Source organism: Triticum aestivum, chromosome 2D (genome assembly GCF_018294505.1).
Source record: "Triticum aestivum cultivar Chinese Spring chromosome 2D, IWGSC CS RefSeq v2.1, whole genome shotgun sequence".
NCBI lineage: Eukaryota > Viridiplantae > Streptophyta > Magnoliopsida > Poales > Poaceae > Triticum > Triticum aestivum.
In genome coordinates, this window is record NC_057799.1 from 39,138,260 (window position 1) to 39,154,654 (window position 16,395).

The following is a 16,395-nucleotide window of genomic DNA, read 5'->3' on the forward strand; positions in this document are numbered from 1 at the left end:
CAGTATCATCGAGGTCAAGTCAACTTATACCCGCAAATTATTTCCGCTCGAAAATCACACTGCAGGTACGTAAAAGCGAGATTTGGTGTCAGATTGTTTAGATCGAGTCAATGGTGACAACTGTGGCTTCGGGGTGCTGGTCCTTAGGGGCATGTGCACGTAGACTTTCCGACTATCATCGACAATATCAGGCCGGCTCCGGCATGGGAGCAGCAACAACGACACGTTAACGCCTTGTTCTGATGACGACAATGATGTGGTCCATAGACCTCGTTGTAATTTTTATTATGTTTGAGATGCTTTGTATGTTTGAGGAATCTTTTTTAATAGATTTGTTCCTCTTCGAAAAGAAAGTCTCAGCTTACAAGATGTCGAACCAGAGGAGCCGACGGTGCCATCAAGCAAGTAGAAAATGGCTAGGGAGTTACATATATGCACACAATTATATTACTCTTATCTACTCCCATATATAGTGGCCGCCCAGAGCATCTACAGACGGTTCATTTAAATCCTCTGCAAATGTTCGGGTAGACAATGCGGTCATTGTCCGGAGAAAAGAGAGAAGGGAAAGATGATTCACCTGGACCCTTCACCTTGTCCCCATAGAGTGAAGTCTGATTAAAACCTCGAGTTTGTAAAGCTTGTCGTAAACGAACCCTCACCTCTAAATCCTTGAAGTCTATACCCTGTACTCTCTAACCCTGGTCGTTTTCAACCCTAAACCAAGCCTAGCCTGTTTGTAAGCGCAATCCCGGTCGGGATCACTTGCTTCTCTCATTGACAACCCGGGCCTACATGTCATCTTCATCTTCTTCATCTATCTCTCATCTTCTCTTTCTCCTCGCGTGAGTCCATACGACCATGCAGCAACCAGCAAGGCAGCATACTTGGATCATGTGCGTGAACTGGGCGGCTGCGTCGGCCACAGGAAGCCACACAGGAGCGAACAGAGCCCGGCGCCTCGCCGTACACGAGCGGTGGCATCCATGGAGGGCTAGGCTCGCGGACGGCAAGATTCGATAGGGAACACGGGAGCCTCCCCTTTGTCGGAGGTGGGAACACAGGGTACGCAGAGTGAGCTCCGGCACCGGGTTACTAGCAGCTCGCCGGCGGCAGAGGAGGCACGGGTAAGGAGCTCCACGGTACATATTCGAGCCGGAGCCGGACAGCTCGCCGTACACAAATGCTGGCAGCAGAGTCAATGGTGGAAAACTTGCTGCAGTTGCCGCTCCACCTGTTGCCCCTCCATTCTACATCCGCCTCCAGCGGCCATCGCAAGGCGGCACTACCGCCGGCGGACACCAAATTCGTCGCCCAACAACCGGCCTGCAGAAGCCGCGGTGCCATGGGGAAGTACATCCTAAAGAGCAAGGCTTCCGAGAAGGTGGCCATCATGTTAGCAAGATCAATTTCATGAAACAATCTACAGATTCAAACAATCAGGGCCGGTCCTAAGTTTTTGGGGGCCCGGGGCGAAACTAAAACTTGGGGGCCTTAATATAGACATCATAATAATAACAATCAATATACAAATATATATGTATATAGTATTATCATAACACTTAAATGAATTCGAAATCAGTAGGCGTATCAAATAATTATACATATTACCTTAAATTTTCTTCTAACATTTCTTGATCAAAAGTCATTTATGATGGGGTCGATGTCAATCTCAACCAATAACTTATGAGTGCATAATATAGCCAAATCATTTAACCTCTCTTGATTCATTGTTGGCCACAAATAATTCTTCAATAATTCCAACTTCGAAAATCTTCTTTCGGCAGATGCGACCATCACAGGCACAGTAATGCGATAAACAATAGAGATATTAGGATAACCATTAGCTTCTCTGACATTCCTGAAAATCTCCATAGCAGACATTACGTCATGCAAAATAAATATCATGATATTCAGTACAGAATAAAATCATATACCTCAATATCATATGAACCATCAAGAGAGAAAGTTTCTGAAAATTTTGTGCAACATTCTTCTAGTTCATTATCACTTAATGACTTCAAGGTGCCGGGGCTCAATAAAAATCCAAATATATCTTTAAACACCATGACTTATGTAATTGTATCAATTTATCCACAACCTTTTTCTTTTATCGCTACTCGATCCATATGTCTTGTTTTCTCGACGAGATGGTAACACACAGTGCCGGAAAAAAAACTCTTGCATCAATTGTTGAACAATACCGGCTATGTATCAACGAACGACAATATGATATACCTGATGATTGAATCGGTTACGAGCATCAGTGCGTGCGCCCACACAGAATTACAGATGGGGGGCTGGAATCAATTGAAATCAGCGGCGAACTGGATTAGCATTGGGGGCCCCGGGAATTGAAATCAACGGAGAATTATGAAGGAAATTAGCAAGAGTCAGGAGGGAGGGCGGCAGTACGGACGTCGGGCGTTGGCGGCCTAGGGTTGGAATAGCTGTGCCTGCCGGCCTGGGTTTGCGTGATGTCGTGATGGAATAGGAAGGGCTCGGCGCAATCGCTCCTTTTTTTCACGTGAGGGACTCGCTCGCGCACGAAACGAGTCAATCGCTGGGCTGTTGCTTGCGCTTGCGCATCTGCGTGAAAGCCCAACGCCCAGCCCTTGTATTTTTTTTGACATTGGCCCATAGGCCTGCATACCTCGGTGGGGGCCCCTGGTTTCGGGGGGCCCGGGGCGGCCACCCCCCTGCCCCTCCCCAGGGCCGGCCCTGCAAACAATTTAAAGAAATTGGAGATGAACGAAGAGGAAAGTATATATGTCAAATTCAGTGTTGCAAGCATTAGATAATAAGTAGTGCTAACAGAGAAGGAGAGCATGCGCACTGGCATGGTGGTTGGGTTATGCTTTAGCTCATGTTGCAGCGGCGATGGTGGCATACTGGCATGGTGCTCGCAGGAGCACATGGCGGTGAGCAGCAACCACCATCTAGCCTAAACGCAGGACATGGCGCATCCGTGGCCGCCGTGCCCAAGCGCCATGACCAGGTAGACCGCGTGCTTCTAGCACCACGCACACCCGTGCCGCGCCATGGACTCCCAGCAGCGTGCTGGGAACCTCCTCGTCCACGGAGAGAAAGATCTCCTGGCGCATGCCGCCGACCACGCCCAGGAGCCTGCACGCCAGCCAGCGCCGGCCTCCCACTCTCCCGACCGATCTTTGCATTAGGCCCGAAGCTAGATGGGGTCATGGATTGAAGATGCACATGACATGCAGGCCAGTGTAGTAAGTGAGAGTAAAAGTCAATCCCGACAGGGATCATCTTTTTTCCTGTGCGCCAAATGGATCTAAGGTTGACATATAGATCGGGATCAGTGAGTACAGAGTACAAACTTCAGGGATTTAGAGTTGAAGGTTCATTTACGACGAGCTATACAAACTCAGGGTTTAAAATAGACTTCACTCGTCCCCGTATGCCCGGGTAGTTCGCACACCCTCATACCGAGACCATGTATGGGAAGGATATGGGGATGTCTAGGTGTGTTCGGACAGTGCGCCATCTAGGGTTTGGCCACCTTGATTTTCTTTTCTCTTTCTTCATTCTTTCTTTTCTTTCTCTTTTTTCATCTCCATCAATCAAATGGATGTGACCGGACATATAATAGGAATGAAGCATGACTGCGCGTGCAAACAAATAGGGCTCAAAACGGACACGATCAAAAACTGACGGACACCTCCGCAGACATTCGAATGGTCAAATTTTCCCAAACGGCTCCCCTAAGCCCATATGCAATGCATATGGCACCACTTGAGCCAAAAGAAGGGTTAACATCGAAAACCGAGCCTGAATGCTTTATTGCTTATCCAATGGAGGTTTTGGGAGACGTGGATGGGTGTGTAACATCAGTTTAACTAGTTGAGCGAGCTAAGCGACAGTTCACTAACTGGTCGTCATGGTCCCGAACGTGAGTATTCTATTTCTACATGCCAAGTGACTGTTTAGTAGTGCAACCGGCCGTTCAAACTTCAAAATGGACCATATTTTAACGTCCGTGTAAATTTTCATGTCGAAAAGATAAATCGTCGCAGCGTACACGTACGTACGGCCCGGTTGCTTGATTGCTTCCTGGCTAGGAGGAGCATAAGTAAACATGTCTTTGGTGCAAGTTGGCAGGCAGAGACGTCACTTGCTTGGCAGGTCAGTTTGATTCCAGTGCTTGAAGCTCCATTCGCCAGTTCAGTCAACCGTCGATTACAAAAGGGAGCACCAGCACGCGTGAAAGCATCCCCCATCGGTTCTAGTGATGCATGAACCTTTGTGTTTATCTTCCTCGAGGGTACCAAATAATTGTGTTCTTATCCGTGGACAGTGCAATGGCCAATAGTTTTTTCCTAGAATACACCATGGGTGTATCATCATTTCTAGAAGAAGGGCCAAGCGGCCAGTACAACTCCACCGAGAAATGGAATGCCAAACTTAAAGTAGGTATAATAGGGGGTTTATTGTCAGAAATTGCTAACAGAGTTTGGGCTCGATGAAGCAAGAATTTAAAAAGAAACTTAAAAATCAACTTTTAAAGTTCTTTTTTGAAAATTTCTACACATGTATATAGAGATGTATACTATATGTATGTAAATTTTTATGATGAAATGCATTCTGATGTGAGCTACACAAAATCAACAAAACCTTGGTCCATAGACGGACAACTCTATGCATATTGACAGTGGCAAGTGAGTATGTGAGACCACACAAGTTTAAGCATCTTACGGCACTAGAAGAAGAGTCGGCGCAATCGGTCGGAGCATGAACTAGCATTACCCTCTACTCACAAGGCCGGAACACACCGCACCAAAGCCACCTCGTCTCACATTCGTTGTGGTGACATCCATGTGCTAATCTGTCTAGACCACATCGCCGAGTGAGTCATGCTAGCCTGCGTTTGAAATGTCGTCTCTGTGACCATCTCTAATATCACCTGGATTTTGAGCCTCTCGCGCATTCTTTCCAACCATTGCCCTAGCACGGCAACCCTAGATCGAAGCACAAAGTCCGAATTCGACACAGCTAGCTGTGTCAATAGTTTCTACCCCCACCTCCCACGGCCCCATCGGTAGCTACAGCCCACGCACCCCACCTAGTGACACCACGGGGGCACTCCTAAAATGCTACACCTACGAACAACTTTTACGTAAGCTTACGAAAACCCCTTCTCTCCTAACTAACCACCCCTCTTGAATTTCATGGTGGGCCTACCATCCCACTAACATCCAATTAACAATTGACACCTCATTATGCAAACCCCCAATCATGTATGTGTTTAACATGTCTGAGGTCAACGGTAATGGATTTAGCTACTCCCTTTAAGTTGTACTAAGTCAACGACAAATAATATGGATCAGAGGAAGTAAGTATAGCGGGTTCGCCACTAGGTTGTATGACATGAATATACATAAGTTAGCTATATGGTCCTATGGGTATGACAGTATGACGTTTACGTGACAGCAGAATAATCCATTTTCAGTTCCATCAACCTCATGCCGACTTGCCTTACATTTTGACTTTCCGAGGCTCCCACGCGTGCATGCATGACCGTTACCGGGTTCGCTTATTTCATTGACAGCTTCTCGCCCAAATAAAGAAGAAATCAAGCATCCAAAGACGACAACAACTGTGGTAAGTCAACCTGTACCCGCAAATGATTTCTCCTTTCCCGCTCGAAAATCACAGCGCACGTACGTCAGGTGGTGGGTGCATGCCGACTGCCGACTTGGTGGCAGCGGCCATGGCACCAGCCCATTTCAGTGGTTCCAAACGCCGGCCGTTCTGCCCTATAAATGGGCACGCTCCCAAGCATCAACACACAAACACCACCACTGATTCCAGTTCAAACATCTTGTACTACTGGCAACATGGATACGAGCAGCACGATTCAGTCTGCCGTCGAGGCGGCCCGCGTGCCAGGCCTGTCGGTCGCCTCGGCGGTGCTCGCCATTCTGGTGGTGGCGCTCAGCACCTACAGCCGCCGCTGCCGCCACCCGGTGCTCCGCTTTGTTGTCTGGGGCGCCTCCGCCGCCTTCATCCCGCTCACCTCCTCGGCTATCAGCGCCTTGTTGGGGGAGAGGAAGGCGCTGCAAGGCTGCCAAGGCCGTCCAGGCTGCCAGAAAGTCGAAAACGGCAAGGACAGCCCGGAGGTCCAGACCATGTGGACGCTCCTCCTGTGGAGCGTGCTCATCGTCATCATCAAGGGCAACGCTGACGCCGCCGCGGCCTCGGCGGCCGCCGCCTCCGCCTCGCCTTCCTCCGGCGACGTTAGCGTCGACGGCCAGAAGGTCCGGACCCCTGTGGAGCTCCTCTTCATGTACGCCTGGGTAGCTTGCCTCATCGTGATGTGCATTCCCGAGGCAGGATGGTTGAAGTTCGAGGGAAAGGCGATTTTCATCGTCTTCTTCCTGCTCGGCTTTGCCAAGGTGGTGCTCAAGCTGGTCGTCTTCCTCATGGCGAGCAGCTCCTACGCCGTCGGCAAGAACGCCCGGCTTGTCTCTGGCTACATGGCTCAGCTCGTCGAGGACGGCGCGGAGGAGGGCAATAGTCATGTGCCTCCTTACGTGGTCGTAGGGGAGAGCAAGGAGCACGTCGAGGAAAAGCCCCAGGGGTACCGCATCAAGAGCGACGCTCTCAAGAATAAGCTCAGCACACTCGTGACCCTCAACCGTGTTTGGTGGCTGTCCGACCATGGCAACGGCCTCCTCGCCAAGCGGCGGGAGCTCAGGGACCTCTGCCTTTCCTTCTCCCTATTCAAGAGTCTCCGTCGTCAGCTCTCGGGGTACCCCTTGGCCGAGGCAGGGTCTAGCAACGCCGTCGACTTCGTGCTCAGGGGCATGGACGCTGCCGCCGGGGACGGCAAAGGAGGCACCGATACGGATCGGGTGTTCCGAGTCCTCGTGGATGAGCTCTGGTTTGCAAGTGATTTCTACTACTCTCCACTCCCATTGTGCTCGTTCAGTGGGTGGTGCGCCGTCCTGAACTACATCCTTTCGGTTCTCATCATCGCCGGAGCTATCGGCGTGGGAGTGGTTTATCATGACAAAAGAGTAATTGCCTTCACACCCGGCCCTGCCAGGAATGCCCCGGCTCCAGATCCAGCATCTTACCAAAAAGCTTACTACTTCATCACTTTGTTCCTCCTGCTGGCCGCCGTGCTCACTGAAGCGTGTGAGATCATCGCCGGCGTGTGCTCCAACTGGACCAAGATGGCCTTGCTCGGCCACTACATCAGATTCAGAAGTGGTACACCTGGGCGCTGCACAGATGCAGCGCTGGACACGGTGCTGCGTCTCAGGCCGGCGAAGCGTTGGAGTGACAAAATCGGGCAGAACTCGGTGCTGGAGCCCCGCCGTTTTGGGAGGCGGTCGGGGCTTTTCTCGGAGAAGCTATATGGGCGCGCAGGGCTGATGAGGTCGGTGGAAGTCTCACCGGCCGTGAAGGACGCGGTGCTCAGGTCCTTGAAGAGCAGCTATGGGGGACTGGACAAAGGAAGCACGCCGGCGGCGCACCGGGTGGGCCTCGGCGGCAAGGTCGACAGCTGGGCGTGGCCGGCCATCGACGCCGGAAGCGGCACCAGCAGCACCACGGAGCATATCCTCGCTTGCCACATCGCCTCCAGGCTCTTCGAGATGAAGTACTCGCACACGGCATGCCCGGGGTCGGCGGCGGCCGACATGACAGCCGCCTGCCATTTATCCTACTATTGCGCGTACCTGCTGGCGGCTGCGCCAGGGCTGCTGCCGGACAGCCCGGCGTGGACCGACAAGCGGTACAAGGAAGTGGTGGCGGACGTGAAGGCGGCGCTGGGAAAGGACGACGACGGCGCCAGCGAGACGTCGCAAAGGTACGAGCGGCTGCTCAAGGAGCTGGGCGCGACCAGCAGGGACGAGGTGCTGCAGCGCGGCGCCGAGCTTGGGAGACGCCTGGTGGAGGCGTACGCGGAGGACGAGGCGGCGGCGTGGCGGTTCCTGTCGGATTTCTGGTCGGAGATGGTGCTCTTTGTCGCACCGTCGAAGAACGTCAAGGGCCATGTCGAGGCCATGGGGCGCGGTGGTGAGTTCGTCACGCTCGTCTGGACGCTGCTCATGCACGCCGGCGTCACGGACAGGCCTGGGACAGCTGACGGTAGTGGCGTCCCGTAACCGGGAAATCCATCATGTAATTTGTTCATGCATCTTTCTCGTTTTGGAAGCTTCTTTTGTTTCCCTTTTTAGACTAGATCGTTGTAAGTTAATTAGTTGCGGAAGTAAATCAATGTCTCAAGTATGGGTAATAAATGTATTATTTTGTGTTCCATTTAATTCATTTCTAACATGAAAATCTACTTTACTACTCTCAGCATGTCTGAAAAGAGGCCTAAAATTTTGTCGGGAGACAAATAGTGCAACTTTGATCCAATTTGTAGATAAAACTATCAAAAACTCTGACACCAGATAAATATCATTAGATACACAATAGAATATATTTGTCATGTTATATTTTTAGTAGTGTTGTAGTAATTGTGATGGTTTTTCCTACAAACATGGCCAAACTACCCACCGATTGGCTTCCAAAATTTATATAAGTTTTTTTGAGATGGAGGGGTAGTATTAGTACATGTTCAAATGCAGTGGATAATGATCTTCATGACAGACATAAAACATGCAACTCCACCCTTCTGACAAGTTAGGGCCTCTTTGATTAGCATGATTGTAAAAATGCATGGACAGTAAAAGCACGGGAAGGAATACCATGCTCATTTAAATTCTACATGATTTGGGTTTGTCTGATTGTGTCACATGAAAAACAAGGATTGTTTCCAATAGGTTGGAACGGATGCTTGAATGTACAAATGAAAGAATTCGCATAGGGTTCGTTCCTATGAATCGAACGACAAATGTATGAGAAATATATAAAGATTCTAATTCTCTAAAATTGGTATGATAATCCTTTGAATCAAAGGAGCATTAATTTTAAAACACATGCATAGAAACTTCAAAAGTTGCATTAATTTTATTTCTATTTTTTTTCAGTATTTATTTTCGTCTTACATTATTTTGGTGGAAAATACTTAAACTTTTTCTTCAAAGTATATGAAGATATATCTAGACTTACATGAACATTGTTTTAATACATAGCTGTTTTGTAGAACAAGTGGACATTTTTTTCGAATACATGAATACTTTCTAATACAAAAACTTTTTGAAGCATGAGATGAAGATTTATTTTAAATAATTAACATTTATATTGAGGAAGATGATTTTTTTTCTAGTTTCCAGAATATATGCATTTTAAAACTATTTAAACCGGTTTTCATAACATTTTAAAAATCTTTTAAGTTTAAAATCTTTTTCCAGAAATATAAACTATGTGGTTACTAGGTCATGCTTGGGGCCGACCACCCGTAAATTTAAACAAAAATGCTATAGGCGGCCCATTACAAGCAATACTAAGTGGATCGCCCACTACACGCTGTTATCATGTCGACCCGTTAAGTGGGTGGACGCGAGAGGTCAACGTCGGTCTTAGGAACCTTCTAGAACCTTTTGCCCGGTTTTGCCAAGGTTTTAGAAGGTTTTATGATTCATTTTTATTTTCTGTTTTACCGGTTTTATTTCCGATTTTCATTTTTTGTATTTATTTTCTGGCCATTTTTTTAGAAACGTATGTAACTTTATTCATATTCGCAACCATTACATCTACGCCGATTTTATGTTTACATGAACTCGTGGCGGCATTGGTGAACCCTAGCTGCCGTCGCCCTGACCTCCTCCTTTCTCTATGGTCCCCTTGCCACCGCGGGAATAAGCTGGCAAGCAATGCTCATTCCATGGATGGCGGTGACAGGGTCTCTCTCCGGATGAGGGGTGGTCGTTGTTAACCTGGACATGGCGGTGTTACTCGACATCGATGACGTTTTGCTGGTGCTTGGATGTTGAGGCATGGTGATGGTGGCGTTTCCCTCCTACCACGGCAAGGGTAGAGCGAGGTGTTGTCTTGGCTAGCCACAACGGATCTCGCGCCTCTGCACGGACCAGATGCATTGCATGGTGGCCTTGTTGCACGGACCTGACATCATGTTATGATTGGGCAAGAAGCTCCACGTAGGTCCTTTGCATATAAACAACATATATCGAGTAAAGTTTTTTGGTGGGCACAAGATTTTTTTCGAAAAGAAGGTTGAAACCCCCAGCCTCTGTATCATTGTGATGTGTCGGGGCTAGATTGAAATTCTAAATATCAAAATTATAAAATAAACAACTAATTAGATATTTGACAGCGAAACAAATTTAATGAAATTTGATTGTTTTAGAATCAACTTTAAATCCTATTCTAATAGGATTTGAAATGCTTTAATAAGAGATACTACTCTTTGCAATATGTACATCAAGCCGCTATATGCTCTACCGTGGCTTCCTAGCATAAGCGTCACTCACTCATCATTTGCTATTGCATTGTCTATGGATAAGTACACAATTAATTGGTACCCTTGTGGAAGAAGTACACAAATATAAAAGGTTCATGCATCACTGGAGCCGATGCATCATGCATGGGTGCTTTCCTGCGTGCCTCTTTTGTAATTTGGCGGTTGACTGCACTGGCTGGAATCTTATCAGGCTGAGCATCATCTTAATTACCTGCCACCCCCAGACACGAGACGTCTCTGCCAACTTGCACCAAGGCCATAGGAAGCCACCACATAAAATATGGTTCAGTTTGAAGTTTGTACAGCCGGTTCCACTACTGAACAGTCACTTGGCCTGTAGAATACTTTCGTTGTGGACCATCACGACCAGTTAGTTGTCTCTTAGCTCGTTCGATTAAGTACCTCTTACACGGTTACACCCCATGACCTCCATTGGATAAGCATGCAGGCAGCGTTTACCATGGCCCATGGCTACCCTTCTTTTGGCTCAAGTGGTTACCTTACATAAAGGAATGGAGGGAGTACTCACTTCCAACAATTCTATCGAATTTAGTCGTCAAATGAAGTTTCCAATCATATATTTTTGTGGCATATCACATACTCCCTCAATTCCTAAATATAAGTCTTTTTTAGAGATTTTAGTAAGAACTACATACGGATATAAATAGACATATTTTATAGTGTAGATTCACTTATTTTGCTCTGTATGTAGTCACATTGGAATCTCTAAAAAAGACTTACATTTAGGAACGGAGGGATTAGTATGTTTTATTACCCAAATTTTGGACTTTAAACCCATGCCTGACTGATAACAGAACCGGAGGGAGTGAAAGTGCGTTATATCGACTAGAGGGGGGGGGGGGGTGACTAGGCGATTTTTATGAATTCTTCACTGGGGAATTTGTGGCTGAGGAAATTCCTTAGCGAAGAACTACTTGCAGCGGAATAAGTACTCAAAAGTATGCATAGTAGAACACAAGCATAGTCATCATGATGAAATGAGGACAAGCACAGAGTACAGAAAGCGTAAACACAGGATAGCACAGGATGAAGACAAACAGACTGAAGAAATTGAACTGAGGAAATTGAGAAAGTCTTCAGTCAAAGTCTTCAACACAGATATGAACAAGTGCACAACACAGTTATGAGGAAATGAAAGAGTTGAGGAAATAGAACCAGTAGGCTTGGTGAAGACAATGATTTGGTAGACCAGTTCCAACTGCTGTCTCAGTTGTACGTCTGGTTGGAGCGGCTAGGTATTTAAACCTGAGGACACACAGTCCCGGACACACAGTCCTCACCGTATTCTCCTTGAGCTAAGGTCACACAGACCTCGCCCAATCACTCGTGGTAAGTCTTCAGGTGACTTCCAAACCTTCACAGACTCGGTCACTCGGCGATCCACAATTTCCTCTTGGATGCTCTAGACCATGACGCCTAACCGTCTGGAAGAAGCACAGTCTTCAAAGGTAACAAGCGTCGGATCCACACAGGATCAATCTCTTCAGTGATGCTCAATCACTTGGGTTTGTGGGTGTTTTGGGGTTTGGGTTTTCCTCACTTGATGATTTTCGTTCAAAGTCCTCGGAGGATGGGATGCTCTCAAATGACAAGTGTCAGTTTCTCTCGGAGCAGCCAACCAGCTAGTGGTTGTAGGTGGCGGCTATTTATAGCCTAGGGAGCAGCCCGGCATGATAAGACATAAATGCCCTTAAATGATATGACCGTTAGGTGGGTAGATATTTTGGGACAGCTGGCGTATAGCACAGCAACGGTCGGAAATTTGAGTATCAAATTCGTCAGGGCTATCATGTTTCTCACTGTGTAGGCAATCCGCACTGGCAAATTCCTAACTCCTCAGTCAGAACAAATTCCTCAGAGACCAGAAGAACTTCGTCTCTGTCAATGAAGAATATGACTGAACTGTGTGAGATTTCCAATGGCTTCACTCGAAGGGATTGGTAGGTGTAGGATTTTGAGTTGAGCATCACATGGAAATTTTTCCTTAGTATTTCCTCGACCCCCTTTAACAGTACGGTGTTTCCTATGACTCAAGAAAGAGAAAATGAAACTACGAAAACAAAAGTCTTCACGCTTCATGTTCCTCAAATGAATACCAAGTCTTCAAGGTCACACCAATTTCTTCACTTTCAAAGTCTTCAGAAAGTCTTCAGAAATCCAAAGTCTTCAGTCGAAGAACTTCATTTTCAGGGGTCGACTTTCTCTGTAAATATCAAACTCCTCATAGACTTATAGACCTGTGTACACTCATAAACACATTAGTCCCTTAACCTATAAGTCCTCAATACACCAAAATCACTATGGGGCACTAGATGCACTTACAATCTCCCCCTTTTTGGTGATTGATGACAATATAGGTTAAGTTCTCAACGGGGATAAACATATGAAGTGTAAAAACTGATATTGAGGAATTTGATTGCAAGATATAGAAGAACTCCCCCTGAAGATGTGCATAGTGAGGAATTTGCTTTTGAACCAATGCACACTTGAAGAGTAAAATCATGGAGATCTCCCCCTATATCTTGTAATTCATACACGCATTTGACATAATATATGAAGAATTTGAAATGCATGATGAAATATGGTGACTGATGTAATTCAGCATGCGTGCAATAACATTAACGAGGAATAAGAATGCAGAAGAAAACAGCAAAAGTATCAGGCCACCATAGAGTTTTAAGTTTACAACCCGATCCAACAAAGTCATCAGAAGAACGAGAGTTGTAACTTAGAAAAAAACGCCCATATAAGATAGACCCGCTTGAAGACTAACTCAAATTTCTCCGCCTTTGTCATCAGATGACCAAAAGGTTTGAAAATGAGGACTAACGCCCCTGAAGAATATCAAGTTGATGAAGGAGCGTCAGCGTTGTTGGGGTCGTTTGTTGTAGTAGGGCCTGCCGCAGTGTCGTCCAAGTCTTCATGTTCATCAGTCTCACGTGATGAAGAATAGGAGCTGGCCACCAAGGAAGGAATCTTGACCTTCTTGTACTTCTTCGGAGGAGGTGCAGCCCAGTCAAAATCTTCGTTGAGACCCATTTTCTTCAGATCTTCTTCACCATATATGTGCGACAGAACAGCCCAGGTGCGGTTGAGGGTTTCATGAAGGTAGTAATGGTTTTTCTTCACTGCATTGTGGGTAGCAGTCATGTTGTGAAGAATTGAACCAAACTGACGCTTGACCCATTTGTGATTACGATCAACCTTCTGGTGAAGACTGAGGAGAAGCTCACGGTCAGTCATCACCCTGGGAGCTGTGCCTTGAGGATTTGGCTTGGTTGCGTTGGCGGCAGAGTCATGGGTGGCAGAGTCATCATTGGTGGAGTAGGATGCAGCCTTGCGAAATTGACCATCCAATGGACGAATGCCTTCATCAATGACAGCAGTAGCCTTGCCCTTTTCATCAGCTGAGGAAAATGTCAGTTTGAGGACTTCAATTGGGGGCAAGTAGCTGCAATGGTTCAGTGTATCAGCTTTGTAGTTGAGTGAAGACCTTGTTCTGATGAATCTCATAATCCACGGAGCATAAGGCTTCAACTCAAACGGTGACATTGCGACATTGGCCAGAGTCCTCATGAAGAAATCATGGAAGTTGACAGGAACGCCATGAATGATATTGAAAAGCAGATTCTTCATGATGTCAACGACTTCTTCTTCATTCGAGTCGTGGCCCTTGATAGGACTCAATGTCTTCGTCAGAATGCGATAGACAGTCCGAGGCACATATAACAATTCCTTCACAAGGAATTTTGTTCTTGGGGCCTGACCTGGCTTTAAAGGCTTCATCAGCACTTGCATATAGTGATCTGTAAGCTCAGGTTCACTGTAGACGCAACAAGCAGCTTCAAGGGGAGGACTGAGAGGCAAAGCCTGAAGCAATTCAGTAGCTGGTGCTTTGTAGTGAGTATTTTCAGACATCCAGTTCAGCACCCATGAATTCACATCTTCAGAGTCTCCGGTGATGTGCAGAGTTGCATAAAATTGAAGAATGAGTTCTTCATTCCAATCACATATGTCAATGCAGAAATTTAACAGTCTAGCATCGTAAAGAACACTGAGGACTAGCCCGAAGCACGACAAAGATTCCATATCCACGTGAGGAATGTGCTCATGATCGAAGACTTTGTCTTTGTCGAACAGCACTGAGGAATAAAAATTTGCCTGGCTGGCAGTCCAGAAACGCCTCTTCCTAATGCGAGCAGAGTCATAGGGGTTGTAGTCAGTGAAGAATACGTGCTCGCCGAAGAAGTCATTAGCCTTGAATTTTTGCTTCCTTGAGAATGGATCCTTTGGCTTGGGCAGAGGAGTGTCAGTCAGTTGCATGACAACCTCAGGAATCGCAATCTAAGGTTCTTCAGGCTGAGGAATTTCTGGTTCCTCTTCAGTGGCAGTCTGGGTCTTCAATTCTTCATTTTCATTTTCTTCAGCACTAGTGGCTGGAACTTGTTCATGAGCTTCATCAGATCCCATTTGAACTGTAGTTGCCGGGGACTGAGGAATTTGTTGCAATGGAGTGAAGAGTGGAGAGTTGGGGTGTTGACTTTCCCAGAAGTCATCATTCATTACTGGTGTGGTACAACCAAAGTGTCCACATCTTCATCTTCCATTTCTTCAACGCCAGCCTCTTCAGCAGTAAACTGAGGCATAGGCGAGGAAACTATGGGGGTTGAAGGGATTTTATACACTTCAATTTCTTCATCCATCTGCTCTGACGAAGCAGCAGAAGAATTTTCTTCATCAGATCCACTAGGGATCACATATTCTTCATCAAAAGGGACGATTTCCTTTGATGGCATGGAGGAAACTGGAATAGCATCAATTGGATTAGCAAATGAGCTTGTCAATTTCTTCATCTTCTTCGGTGCTGAAGAATCTGAAGGAGCTGATGCTTTCCTTTTTCTTCACTGTTGCACGCTCTGCAGCCTTGGTCTTCTTCACATCTGATGCAGATGGAAGGATTGGAGTTGGAGTAGGCGCAGGAGGAGCAGAGGAATGTGGTTGATTTTCTTCAGGCACAACTGATGCAGTTGCCCTGACCTCTTCATTTTCTTCAGGCGCACCACTAGTGGGTGCCCTGGCAGTTTCATCAGCGGCTGGAATGCAGTCATCAGCCCTGGAACTCACATTTGCTTCAGCAGCCTGATTGTCAGCGGTGCTGGCATGTTCTTCAGTTGGCTGAGCAGATGCTTCAGCCTGAGGAATTTCTTGTTGCGATGGGGCTGCAACATTTGAGGTGAACATCTTAGTCAGTTTAACAAACCTGACCTTGGCTCCTTTCCAATCAGCATAGTAAGCATTGAAATCATCGCTGAGGGTTTTGATTTCAGACTGGATCTTCACAAGTTTATCAGTTGTCATAGAGACAACGTTGTTCTTCAGGAATTTCTCCTTCCTGTACTGTGCTTTCTTGAGCTACCTGGCCTTCTCAAATTTTCATTTTTCTTCTTGGATGAAGGCAGTCAAGATATGACTTTGACCAGGAGTCAGCTTGAAGTCAGGCATAGGAGTGTTTGGGTCCTTGTGCCAGAGATCAATGTAATCGAGGATCAACTTTGGATCCAAAAGCAGAGGCGCATTTGTGCCCTTGGCTCTAGCGGCCCTGACTTGCCTATCTCTGATGATTTCAGCAAGTTCTTCATCATCAGCTTCGTCTTCTTCAGACGGCACTTGGAAAGCGACCTGCTTCTTGTGAGGACTTGGGCGAGAGCCTCGTCTAGCAGTGGTCTTTGTCTTCAGCAGAGAGGGTCCTGTTGAAGAATTTGGTGCAGCCGAGGAACTAGTTGAAGCTCTTGAGGCAATAGAGATGCCTGTAGTCCTTTGGCACATGGCAAGATGCACGGGTGCTGAGGATTTGGTCGGAGCAGCTGAGGACTTTGGAGGAGCAGGAGCAGCGTGAGGAATTGGCCGTGAGGGCTTAGCTGAGGAAATTGGCCGTGAGGGCATTGAAGAAGAGGCACTTGGCTTGTGCGCAG

At 47.0% G+C, this 16,395-nt stretch overlaps 1 long non-coding RNA gene across 1 annotated transcript; it reads right to left on the reverse strand.

Annotated features, from left to right (window-relative positions):
• Positions 1-1,590: 1,590 nt before the first annotated feature.
• Positions 1,591-2,483, reverse strand: LOC123048582 (uncharacterized). The gene is made up of 3 exons (XR_006423324.1): positions 2,420-2,483; positions 2,239-2,300; positions 1,591-1,861 (listed from the first exon to the last, which is right to left on the reverse strand). It is a non-coding gene; the product is annotated as an uncharacterized lncRNA (long non-coding RNA).
• Between the last annotated feature and the right edge of the window lie 13,912 nt (positions 2,484-16,395).